Source organism: Parasteatoda tepidariorum, chromosome 8 (assembly GCF_982258835.1).
Source record: "Parasteatoda tepidariorum strain Cologne lab strain chromosome 8, Ptep-v5.0, whole genome shotgun sequence".
Taxonomy (NCBI): domain Eukaryota; kingdom Metazoa; phylum Arthropoda; class Arachnida; order Araneae; family Theridiidae; genus Parasteatoda; species Parasteatoda tepidariorum.
Genome location: NC_141762.1, coordinates 12269806 through 12277045, shown reverse-complemented (window position 1 = coordinate 12277045; position 7240 = coordinate 12269806).

The following is a 7240-nucleotide window of genomic DNA, read 5'->3' as shown; positions in this document are numbered from 1 at the left end:
GTTTCACAATTATTAATTTGTTTCTTTCATCTGATTTAAAAAAAAATTTCATAATATATGTATAATATTATTATTATAGAATTTTTGAATAGTAAATTGATCTTGATCAATTACAAATTGTGGTACAGTGAAACCTGCCAAGTTGGGCATCTGCATAAGTTGACCTCAATTATCGTGAACGGAATTTTTCCTATATAATATAAAGAAGCAAAACCTTTGTAACTTGACCATCTGTCTATCTTGTATGTTGACCACTGAAATAAGTCAATTTTGTCTAGGAGTATTATGAAATTCTATTCCAAAACCCTCATAAGTTGACCAGAAAAAAAATTCAGAACATTTTCTGTCATTTTGGCAATGTATGTTAAAATTTCACTTGTTTGGTGAAATAGTGTAAAAAACTAATCTAAACACTTTTGTGAGTTGACCATCAGGGGAAACTGTAAGGGGTCAGCTTTTGACCATTTCTTTCATCCGTTCATTGAAAACAGGTGTGCTAGTTAAAAATTTGCTCTTCCAGTTGCAATAGTGAGCATTTGAATAAATGAAATCTCTGAAATGTGCTTTGATCCTTTATTTATGGTCTTTGATCTTTAAGTGTAGTAAATAAATTTTTAAGTGTTCAAATAATTTTATTTTGTTAAAGTTTTCAAATTACATGTTTTCGTGTTCTGATATTTTAAGAAATTATATTTATTAAGCACTTCACATGCATAACTAACGAACTAATTTTTTAAAAAAAAATTTAGTTAAATATTAGAATTATATGTATCAAATTGAACTTCATTCAGGTTTAAACACATTTCTTAAGATATTCATTTGCATATTTTCTGAATAAAATTTTTAAGTCAAGTAAAAAAAAATTTTAATATATAGCAACATAATACAGGAAGCGAAAAAGTAAACAATGACCCACCACCTCTATAAGTTGACCACTTGTCTAAGTTGACCACTAAAACAATGGACCACAAGTGGTCAACTTACACAAGTTTTACTGTATTAGGGAATATTAAATAATTCATACTGATAATTTTTTGATGCAATGCTACTATAAAATTTTTCCATGTATGGATTTAAAACTATTATAAGTTATTCTGTATTGATAATATTATATTAGAAACTGTAAAAAATTTTCATCCTAAACAAATAATTCTGAAATTTAAAATAGTAATTTTATTCTTCTGTGGTAAAATTTGTTGTTGTTTTACACTTAAGTAGAGCAATGTTTACTGTTCCAAAAAATGTCCTGATTTTTTTATTTTTTGAAAAATGCTAGCCAAGCTTGTATGTTTGATGATTCGACATCATCATGGTAATGGATCCTGAAAGGCTGTTCTAACTTGTCAATTGTTAACAACCATTCTTTCCATTTTATGTCGAGTTAAATATAGCCTGCCAAACACGAATTCCCTGAAAATGACACATTCTATATTTTTTACAAATAAATATTTGGATTATTTCGTATTTAACATAACGACAGGCACACGAAGCCATGTTTAATGAAATAATTATCATAAGCAAACTAATAATGCAACAAAGTTGCCAGTTACACCAAACAAAATAATCACGGTTATAGCAAAATACAAACAAAAATTAAATATAGATTAATTGAAAAATTTTTACAAGAAGGAATTATTTTAACAAATTCAATATATGATATGGCATTGTATTTAATTAACTTCACATTATTAAAATTTTGACTTTAGTGGATAAATGTAGCTCAACCTTAGCAATCTTGCTTATAAACAACCAGCTGACACTGAGGTCATAGGTCAGGATAGAGTTGAGAATATTCCATTTGTAATTATAAAAGCTAATTTTAAGTCATAAATATCTGTGCCTCTTAAAATTTAATCTTATCTTTATATAAACATATACACAAGAACATTTTCATTTGCCCTTAATTTATAAATTTTTTTTTTTTAATATAGTAATTTTTGATTGGTCTCTATATAATTTGAGTTATTTTAATTATTGTTTTATAAGGTTATGCCACTGTGATAATCAGTTTTGTTTTTATTTACGATTATTTAAGTTTAATACTATGGTATAATTCCTGTTTTTTTTTTCATTAAAATTTTATTAGACTATCTCCTAGTGAAAACATCAGTCCCCCTTTCGCTAAAAGTCCACGTTTGCAATTATTTCCTGACTCTGACTCAGAAGGGGAATCTGAACAGAACATGAGCTTCCCATCCAAAAATTTAATGAGGGTAAGTACAGTCTACTTTTATTTCAAGCAGACGTGCCAACTCTCCCGCATTTTGCGGGAGTCTCCCGAATTTTGAGTTATTCTCCCGCCCTCCGGAATTGATTTGAAAAACTCCCGAATTTTACTGCGATCGACGGCCAAACTCAAAATTACCTAATTTTTCCGCGAGTGCGAAGGTAAGTTTTTCTTTCAGCTTGAATTCCATCCCCTCTTATCAAACTACCATCTGCCTGAAGCGTAGCTGAACAGCCCCCTCTTCAACGTTACCTCTAAAAACACTCCTATTTCCTATATCACCCGCCCCCTTACACTGGGGGCGGGTGAAATCTTCCTCTTCTTTCGTGTGGAGTTGAATGCAATGACGTCACATGTCGTTATCGAGTGACGTCCGTTCAGGAGTCGGGAAACTCGTACTCTCGATAGTTGGAATTGATATTGTATCTTGCTGTTTTTATAGTTTTTAATGCGTATTTTTCCACGGTTGGCAGCAAGCTCGTAAACTAGCAACGTGATATCAATTATTCGTTTAGTCTTCGTATATTTAAAAAAAAAAAATCAAGGATGTCTTAAGTCGAAACGGAAGTATGGATCAATTTCAACAAATCATGTACCAATGACTTTAGCAAGACTTAATTGCGGAGAGCTAAGTCTGCAACTCTTTTTTTCATGCATACAGTAGAGAACCATTTATCTGGTATCCAGATAATCCAGAAAAAAAATTTGCTCGGTTCTCCCGCCATTTTGAACTAAAACGATATGGAAAAAAAAGCGGAAACTGGACTAATCCTTGAAGTTGAGTAGAGGAAAATGTGAGGAAGGGAAGAATTTTTTTCCCTGTTTACCCAGAGAAACGTCATTTCTTCCGCGACCTTGAAGATTTTAGATCTTGATTCTCTTTTTAGGTCGTTAAACTCAAAGGAGTGACATGATGATTTCGTTTGCTAGTTTGATTTACGAGGGGGTGGGGAAAATGCATTGCACATGCATATCAGTGAACAGAAGATGAAAGAGAAAAATATATTTATCTATTTGACATCGATTAATAAGAATAAAATGTTTTTCTTTTGAATAAATTCTGATTCTTTGGAAGTGCGGTATCATTCGCAAGTTTTTCTTGATGTGGAATCACACCTGCTTTAATTAAAAATCGCGTTTTTATAAAAAAAAAAAAAAAGGAGAATTGTTTATTAATTTAAGCATACAATTATTTTATGAAGCAGATTGCAGTTTCGTTTTTCTGATTCCACTACGTTTTTTTTTTCTTTTTCATGATAAATTTTGCACTCAATAAAATTATTTGTATTACCAAATTTTTTCATTAGTTTTATTTTTATTTTTTTTTAAAGTCCGTTGATCTTGCCTTGTTCTAGGTTTTAATATTTATGCTAGTGCCGTTTTTTAACTATCGTTTCGGTTCGATAATTTTCAAGTGTTGTTTTTATTTAGATTAATAGGTTTTCCTTTTATTTTCGCCCCCCCATGAAATATATTGCGTTATTTAATCATTGGTTTTGTTTATTAGTTGATTTAGGAATCGTAATTATTTTTTAAACTTGTTTTTCTTGTCTAAACTTGCAAATTTTTTTATTCTTTTAAATTTTATTTTTCTACAATTTTTTTCCTTTTTAGATTTAGGAGTGCTTTTCTTTTTTCTCTTACTTTAAAATGTGTTTACATTTTTTCCTTGTAATTTGGGTTTGATAAAACATCGATTAACGACACTTTTTTGTCGATCCAGGAAACCGGGAAATTAAGACATCCGGGATAGCGATGGTCCCGAGCATCCCGGATAATTGGTTCTTTATTGTACAGACATTAGTATTGAATTGGTTTTTTAAAATAAAATACTTATTCAATTTGTTTATTTTTTAAAAGTTTTTGTGTATTTTTATTACAGTGTCGGGTTTTTGAATAATGTTTTATTAAGGAAATGGTATTTATTTAAAGAGTATCTACCTAATATAGTTTTGTGTTGCTAAATCTGTGTTTAATTATTTTATTTCCATTTAATATTTTTAAACAATTATTGCTCTATTAGTGTGTAAAATTTCTTGCATTCTTATATTTAATAAATTTTTTACTTAAAATTCCTTAGAAGTGCCAAATGTTGCATACCATGCACCTTTTTTTACCCCTCCTGAAATCTCCTGAATTCTTGTTAGGGAAACTCCTGAATGTTAATTTTGCTAGGTTGGCACGTCTGTTCAAGTTAAATGTGTTACCCAAACTGAAAAATATTTATTCTTTGTTTAAATAAAAGAAGGAAAAAAACTTTTATGATTGTTTTTGAATATAGTAAATGTAATACAGTTTATGTTTTTATTCTAATAGAACTTAAGTAAAAATGTTAGCTTTTTTTGGCACACATAATTTGCCTATTTCAAATGCATCTTTTTGTTTTGCAGCAAAAAAATTATTAAACATAGATCCTATAAATATCGAAGGAGTGTAGAGAAATGTTTTAATGATACAAATAACATTCAATGATAAGTATGAGAATTAACTGTTAAATGTGTTGTAAAAAATGCCATGTGGGTTGCTCCACAGCCTACAGATATGCATTGACATAGTTAAAATTTGAGGTACTAAATGAGTCATTTTAATTTTTGTTCTTAATACAAGGTTTTTTTTCCTTCAAAATTTCAGTTTTTAATACTTTTTTGGCGAATTTTTTTTTCACTTTTTTTTTGCTTTAAATACTGGATTTTTCCATTGTATGAAATTTTAGTTATTTTTCTCAAACTCTATTTTATAAGCTCCCTCCTAAAATTTTCTTTTATTTATAATTAAATGTTTCCCAAACAGAATTATTTATTCTTTGTTCTAATAAAAGCGCGGGGGGGGGGGGGGGGAGGATTTCGAGACTCCCTAATGATATCCTTGTTTCTAAATGAAATTTTCATTGCACCTTAAGTTTATCATAATTTTATTTTCTTTGTTTTACCTTTTTAGGTTTTCAGTTCACTAACCCCACCTGAACGTTCCTGAATTATTTACAGTGTTGTTAGATTATTCTTTGTTTTGAACTACCAAAAAATATGTAAATATTGTAATTAGTTATAATAAACCTATTTTCAATGTTCATTCTTTCTTGAGCTTGTTAAATATTTCTTCTGCATTAAAGCTTTTCATATCAAGTGATGTAGTTTGAAATTGTTTTTTTATTCGAACTTCTTTTAATGTACTGGAATTTTTATGATTGGTTGCATAAAATATTAAGTTGGTATCTGATGCTTAAGTACCTTCTGGCCTACAGTTTAAAAGTACATTTTGCAAACCACTTATTGTTAAATAATTTTTCTTATCCGAAAAGCATCCTAAAATTTTTATTGGGGACCAAGGTTATCATTTTTCAATCAACATATTTCTTTTATGGTTATATATAAAAAATTTCGCATTTGCTGATTACTGTCATTTTTTAATAGTATGGTGCATAGCGTTTTTAAAAAGTGCTTCAAGGTGCTTATTTTCGATTTTCTTTTTTTAAAAGCCCTTAAAGGTTCTATTTTCATTGGGTTTTTTTAAAAAGTGCTTAATTTTTCCTTTTCTAAAAGGAGGTTTTTTTCTTTACCATGTTGATTTTTGACGCGTATTATGCAAAAGCGTGCTTTTAACATTGTGCTGTTCAACGTTTTCGCAATTCATTCGACCACAATCCATTTCAGCGTGCAGTCTGTCCATAACGTATGAAAGCGCTAATAATTTTACAAGTTTGATGAAATACTTGCGAGTCTGTATGTGCGTCTGCGGAGCTGAGTTCGGTGAGATTATTGCCTTCTCTTGTGTTACTCTGCTGCATTTCGTAAGATATTCTCAATTTCAGGCTTCATTTTCCACCCTCTGATATTGAACCGAAAAATCTCTTTATCTTTTTATAAAAGACTAATATAATCAAGAAATGAGTTATTTGTCAGAAACTGGATATTTTATCATGATCATGTAAAGTCTTAGAAAATTATTTTGCATTTTGTGTATATTGCTTAAAAATATTTTTGAGTGCTTAAAAAGTACTTAAAAGGTGCTTATTTTCTGTTGGAAGATTTGGCTACGCACCCTGAATAATATTTAACCATCTTTTTAAAAAAGTAATATAAATGGGAAACAATAAAAAAACATGATTTTTTTTTGTTTCCATTTAGAAAACTTCTCATTTAGGCTATACCTTTAAAATCTTTCAAAGTTATATATTTTGCTATCATAATTCATTTGTAATGAATCCAATATTATCTTTATTATTACTTCGGGTATTACTTCACAAAGTTTTTAAAAGCATATTCAAGAACACTGTGTTACCTTTTCAATTTATATTTTTAGAAGAGAAATATTTTTTTATTATTATTAAATAATTGAATAGGTAAAGCAGTGCTTTTTTGAACATCCTTTTAAAAATATTAGTTCCATTTTATTTATTTTTTTAATTTTCCTTAGACACTGGTCAGTTTATAATTAAGATTCAAACAGTCCTTAAAAAATTTAAAAAGAGGTACAATAATAAGATTTATTTTTAAAAAATTGTGTTTACTACTTGGCTTTGTGTTTCGAATAAATATATGTGTCTACTAGTTACAAAATCTCTAGTTTCATGTATCTAATTTTTAAGTGAAACTAATGGATGATGATTTCAATAAATAAATAAGCATAAATAAAATGATTTTTATTTTTTTTTAAAAAAACACATTCTAATTGGTTTTGAACTAAAAAGTAAAGAATAAAAATTTGTGTGTTACTTACAAGATAGATTACAAGTTGATAGTCTTGGTTAATTTTTAGGTATAATGTATTTATAATGCTGTATCCTAAAATGTATTGCAAGAATTTCTTATAAAATTTTTAAAGAAAAAAGATTAAAAGTCAGTTTTTGAATAACAGTATAATAACTAATCCAAATAAACCACTAACTTTTTATTGGTTTTCTTTAAAAAATTTATAAAAAATTCTTGCAAAGCAAACTTAATATAAAATTAGCATAATGCCTCAAAATTAACTGAAGTTAAATCAACTCGATTCTTTAAAGTAGCAATGCCAAAT